The 6,114-nt window shown below is 33.0% G+C and overlaps 1 long non-coding RNA gene across 1 annotated transcript in view; it reads left to right on the top strand.

Annotated features, from left to right (window-relative positions):
* LOC111085194 overlaps window positions 1-4,590 on the top strand; it is a 6,251-nt gene extending 1,661 nt beyond the window's left edge. The window contains exon 2 of the long non-coding RNA XR_002610030.1: window positions 2,475-4,590. This is a non-coding gene — a long non-coding RNA (uncharacterized LOC111085194). The remainder of the gene's footprint in view (window positions 1-2,474) is intronic.
* The last annotated feature ends 1,524 nt before the right edge of the window (window positions 4,591-6,114 follow it).

The following is a 6,114-nucleotide window of genomic DNA, read 5'->3' as shown; positions in this document are numbered from 1 at the left end:
TTGTATAAAGTAAGTCGGTAGTATGACCTAATACACTTGTATAAAGTAGTCGGGTAGTATGATCCCAAATACACTTGTATAAAGTAAGTCGGTAGTATGTATCCCAAATCACTTGATAAAAGTAGTCGGGTATATGATCCCAAATCACTTGATAAAAGTAGTCGGGTATATGATCCCAAATCACTTGATAAAAGTAGTCGGGTATATGATCCCAAATCACTTGATAAAAGTAGTCGGGTATACATATATATATATATGTCACTAAATCAGTCTCCATGAGAGATTTTATTTAAATATCCTATTTATTTAGTAGATCCTTAAGTGAAATTCTGTAAAACATTATTTATTTCAAACCAGAATAGAAAGGAAAATAAAATAATTCGAATAAAATTTTAATTATTTTTTTTCAGTTATTTTCAAAATATCTTATTCTTAAAACTAATAATAAGTTTATGGGTGTATTAAATCAGTTTATAAGTTTTAATATAAAGTGACACTTTTACATCACCATAACTTCAACAATGAGTAAGTTCGTTTTTATTTTTTCAATTTTAAGTAAATTGCCCAAGTGGTGTTGAGCAGGAACGTTACCAGGAGTGAGTGGGTGGGATAAGTGGTGCTTTTGTATCAGGGTCCCCGAAAAATTCATTCTGTGTTTTTTTCGGATATCCGCACAAAGATGCAAGAGTTATCAGCGCTTGCTCACCCTAATTTTGAACCGTTGGGCTAGAGGAAAAACAGCCAGTCAAAAGCACCCACCGCCACCTCCTGGGCTAGTCTAATCGAATAGTAGGGTTTGACCGTAATCTTATAATGCACCCACGGCCCCAAAGTGCGGAGAGCGATTTTACTGCAACCGGACGCTGACCATGGACTCTCGAATTCACAGTCCAGCACATTAACCACTTAGCCACGCCCGGTCCGGGACCCGTGAGATAGGAGCTAACGGACAGAAATTCTTAAGTATTCCCTTGCTCTCATTTTCACCAAGACTAAAAAAAAGGAAACGTCAAAATATTATCTATTCCGAAAGTTAAACCCATTTATATAAATAATTTAGTTTGTTTATTGTTAAGCACAAATATACCAATGGGTGATTTGTGCTCTGCCCAATATGGGTATCGAAACTAGATTTTTAGTATTATAAGCCCTCAGAATTACCCACCTGGGGGCGATATAAATAATCTGCTGGTGAAAGTGACGTATTCGTGGAGTGCTCCTCACGGATCAGTAAATATTGGTCTTGAGAGTATTTAACTTTTGGTTTTAATTACCGATTTTAAAGAGCATGCTATTTTGATTTACTCTGTTAATGATTTCTTAGTTTCAATTGTTAATTCGGTTTTAACGTATAACTAAATACGTACGAAGTTACAACACTGAGATAGTTGCTTAAACGACTCCATATTTAAATCCAAAACCTTCTTACTTGCATCCTACTTACATGCCCCCCAGTGGCGCAGCGGTATGTCTGCGGACTTACAACGCTAGAATCCGGATTTCGATACCTGTGGTGGACAGAGCACAGATAGCCCATTGTGTAGCTTTGTGCTTAATTACAAACAAACCTTCTATGGACTTAAAACTTGTGTACTTGAGAATGATCGAAACGGCGTACTTGTTTTAAAAATATTCTTTCTTACTGCAAAAGATATAATTTATAATAGAATAATATTCATAATCAGTAAGTAAACTCAAAATAAAGCTAGTAGTTAAAATGGTTTCGAAATTTGTTTTTCTGTTTCGGTTTTGTCTTTCCAAGTGTATAAATGCTTTATTAAAAGTCTATTTAAATTAGATAAGACCGAAAAAGTTGAATGTTGTGTTTTACTTATCTCACTCTTAAATGTACTTTAGCAGTTTATTTTTAATTAAGCACAAAGCTATACAATGGGCTATCTGTACTCCGTACCTCCCCCACCCCCACGGGTATCGAAACCTGGTTTGTATTATTGCAAGTGCACAGATATATCACTGTGCCACTGGAGGACCAGTTACTTGTTATTACAAAGTCCTGTATTATCGCAATCAGATAAATGATTTTGAAATGTATATTCTTAACTACTTGTTATTCGTTTATTTTCTGGACTTTAACAAGTCATTCTAGAAGAAATTGTTTCCTTTAATTTTTATTCTGTTTCGATATTCGCAATATTTTAGCCACTTTGTAAAGTTAATCTCCTAAAGACTTTTAATCTATATATTTAAACATTAATAAAGAGTTAAAAACACTGGCTTAAAAAAGAGAGGGTCAAACGTTTTAATAAGAGTTAACTGTGGGTGCTGGTGATTAGCGCACACAGCCCTTGTGTAGGTTTGCGCGAATATGGGAAACAAAACAAACTTAAAATTTCGCGCAACAGTCTTTATAACTTTTGCGGTTGTGCAAACTGTTAAACTAATCTATTGTAAAACTAAGTAATACTATGAATTAAACCTTGAAATTCATACAAATGTGTATTTTCTCCTTCCAGAATTCAATTTCAGCAAAAGCTACAATGTTTGACGTTACGTTACCACGCTTTGTTGGAATCGTGGTGTGTACGTTGGTAGTTTTAGCCAATCATCAAATGGTAGCGCCACCAGTCAGGATCAGCAGGGAAGTGTCGGAACAAGAATCGAACCAGAATGCGAACTCTATTTCGACTTCTCAATCAAGTATTAGACAACTTTCAGCAGATTGCGTGTTGGGAACGTCTATCCGGGATCTTTGTGAGAGATGCGGAGTCTATTTCAAAGATATCAAAGCTTTTGATTACTGCTGCCATGACATTAAAAATGTCCGTTCTTATTGTCGAAACATTTTAATCAGCTACAGACTCGGAGAAAACGACTGACATTGAACACAAGCAAAGCTATGTAAGTTTGTCTTGTGTGTAGTATCCCCACAGTCTGCTTGCTAACATTATAGAAGGAAAGGTCGAGCGTATGAAGGATAGACAACTGTATTAGCTGGGCTGAAAATTTGATGGAACCTTTACTTGTAATTTTAAGGTAGGGCACTAATCTTCCGATAGTCAGCAACTAGCCAATGTTCGTCTGCAAACAAGTGGCTGCTTGACAAATATAACTTTCCATAACGTATTTTGAACTTCTTTTTGAAACAGCCAGAAGTATGGAAGAGAAAAAAACGAAAAAAATCTATTATAAGTTATTTGATGAATAACAACCGATTTTATTGTCATTCAAGAACTATTTATTCAAAACTTTAAATTGAGTTTCTATTTGAAGTCCTTAGTCAAGAATAGATATCCTAACGATAATGTTGTAATTGTAATGGTTTGTTTTGACGACTAAATATTTTTAGATGAAAAATTACATTGGGCAAAAAGAATTATTTTTCTAAGACTATTAAGCTTATTATTAAATAAAAGTAATCGTTAGTTTTATTATATTTTTTTCTCTAAATCGAATTAACTAGGACATCGCGCTAAAATTACAAAACAAAAGAAGCATTATTATTCTTTATTTGATGAAAGTTTATAAATGACGTTATGTATGCTACATATCAAGTTGACTCGCGAGAACTAATACTTTGTACATCATAAATTAAAATTCCTTGTTATCGTAACATTTTGTTTTTAAATATTTATTTCATGTTTTTACGTATGTAGACCTTTCCGGTCCATTTGGCAAAACAGAACTTAACCTGTTAATCTTAGCCCTCTATTGCACATTGTAACGTATAGGTAACAAGTTTATCTTTGTTTGCTTAATACACATACAAATGTTTTAATTCTGTAAATGAATGCTCTTACGTCCAGGTAACAGTCTAAATAAACCATGAAATTATTTTCGTGGTTCCTCAGTTGAACAATGTTACTTCTAGATAACGTACCCATTTATAAATTACCAAAATATATTTCACAAAAGCATTTTTTGTGCAGTATAGACTTATTTAAATATGAAATTCAAAGGAAAGCTTTTTAACACCGTATTTTCATAATGCGTGCAATAGAGGATTCATTTAAAATTTGTTTATACCACCAAGTAAGAAACACGTGTACTTTATGTTTCTCCTCATATACATTAACAATGAGTTTTCAAACTGGATTGATTTTAAATTCTAAGCAGCACATATGTTTGTGTTAAAAAATATACATTAAAGCCATGTCATCAGTCTCAAAACTGGTTGTATATATAATGGTTGTCAGTACTTATTGGTCGCCGTTTTTAATTTTTTTAAGCTGTGAATATTTCTTCAACATATGTTTTTGACAATATGCACAAAGCATGAGTAGTGTTGCATTTTTTTTTTCTCTTTTTGGCCAATATTTGACACTTGGTATTCCATGATGTCAGGCAAATATTGGTTTAAAACTATTATTCAAACACCTAATTTTAAACTCATCGATGCAGTGCTAAGTTCCATAGAAACCCCCCAAGTACATACCATTTCCTTAGTTTGATATATGACTACATTCTTTGAGATTCTATACGAGGTTATACCTCAGGATAGTAGTGACTTCACTGTAATAAATGGTTGCATTATTAAAATCCAAGAGTAGTTTAGTTAAGACATGAAATAATTGAAAGAGCACCCTAACTAAAAAAAAAAAAAATAAAAAAAAAAAAAACAACGACCCCCAAGTAGCACAGTGGTATGTCTGCGGACTTACAACTCTAGAATCCGGGTTTCGTACCCGTGGTGGGCAGAGCACAGATAGCCCATTGTGTAGCTTTGTGCTTAATTAAAGACAAACAAACAAAAAAAGTTTTGAAAAGGCACAACATTTCGGGAGATTTCGATCTCCATCAGGAGCACACCAATGCAGCATTACAAAATATTAGTACAGTGTCGTACCTATGATGAAGAAAGCTAATAAGACTTTGAAATTTGTGTCCTTTTACAAGTGTAACTTGTAATACATAACTGGCATTTTTCATTACTCTTAGAAAGGTTCTTACAATCAGTTATGCGAAACCAGCAGATCCAAGTTAGTGCTGAGTCTTTAATTTAGTTCTTGCTTCCTTTCTTGATTGAAAACCTCTATGGATGAAAACATACATATTAAGCATTATTATTGTGTATAACGTTTAATTTCAGCTGACAGTGTGGTTTAAAAAGTATATCATTACTAACATCTCGTGTATATGCACCTGGAATTAAGGCATTATCGCTTAACTTTTAACTGCGATATTGCCAGTGGGCTGTTTTAAAATTAATTATTCTATTATTAAATGTGTTTGAAACTTAGATTAACTATTTTACAACTTCTAAGAATATAAAAAGATTGCTATATGTATATGAATAAATATATGATGTTATGCGCATAACTTATAATTAAACACATTGTTCATTTCACTCATTGCAATATGTTGACTAAATAAAATCAACTTTATTTATATTTTATCACGATTATTATGGTGTTTATGTTTAAAATGCTGGTAAATATATACTGATTATAAGAAGAAAACCTTAATATTGAAAAACTTAAAAGTTTAAGAAATACATCTACACATTTTTCATATTATATTTATTCTACTAGTACAGCAAAGAAAAATGTTTCAGAATTCGCTTGAGAAATTAATACTGTTAAGTGTGAAATATTCTGTAAGTCAATAATATTTTACGTTAACGTTCGACTACATCTGTAATATCAAACTCATTTGTATTAAAATATTTAATAAATGAAAGCACAGTCTTTTGTGATATATATATGGGCATCCAAGTTTTAAAATAACATGTACGGGGTACCTCATATTAAAACATTTTGAATATATAAATCAATGAGTCATGTGACAACTACAATCGATATAAAGTTGTATTGGAACGGCATGCATCAGAGCTACATTTGGACATTGCTTGGCGATTGGTGAGTAATGTGATGCCATTGGAAATGGATTGCTTTTGGGTAGGGTAAATAACATTCAGATCATAAAGTCGTGTTCAGATAAAAACTTTAGATTTTCCAAGAAGGGGATATTTCTTGTACTTAATGGCACGGAAAGCAAAGAAACGTGGATCAACTTGGAGCAGAAGAGCCATCCAGAAAGAGACCTGGAACAAGTCATACCAAAGCCACAGTAAGCAGAGTACAGCGTCTTGTAACAGATGACAATATATTAACTCAAAAGTCAGTAGCAAAAGCGTTCCACATGTCTCAAGCAACA

The sequence above is a fragment of the Limulus polyphemus genome, unplaced genomic scaffold, assembly GCF_000517525.1.
Source record: "Limulus polyphemus unplaced genomic scaffold, Limulus_polyphemus-2.1.2 Scaffold268, whole genome shotgun sequence".
Taxonomy (NCBI): domain Eukaryota; kingdom Metazoa; phylum Arthropoda; class Merostomata; order Xiphosura; family Limulidae; genus Limulus; species Limulus polyphemus.
This window is presented reverse-complemented; position numbering and strand designations above follow the sequence as displayed.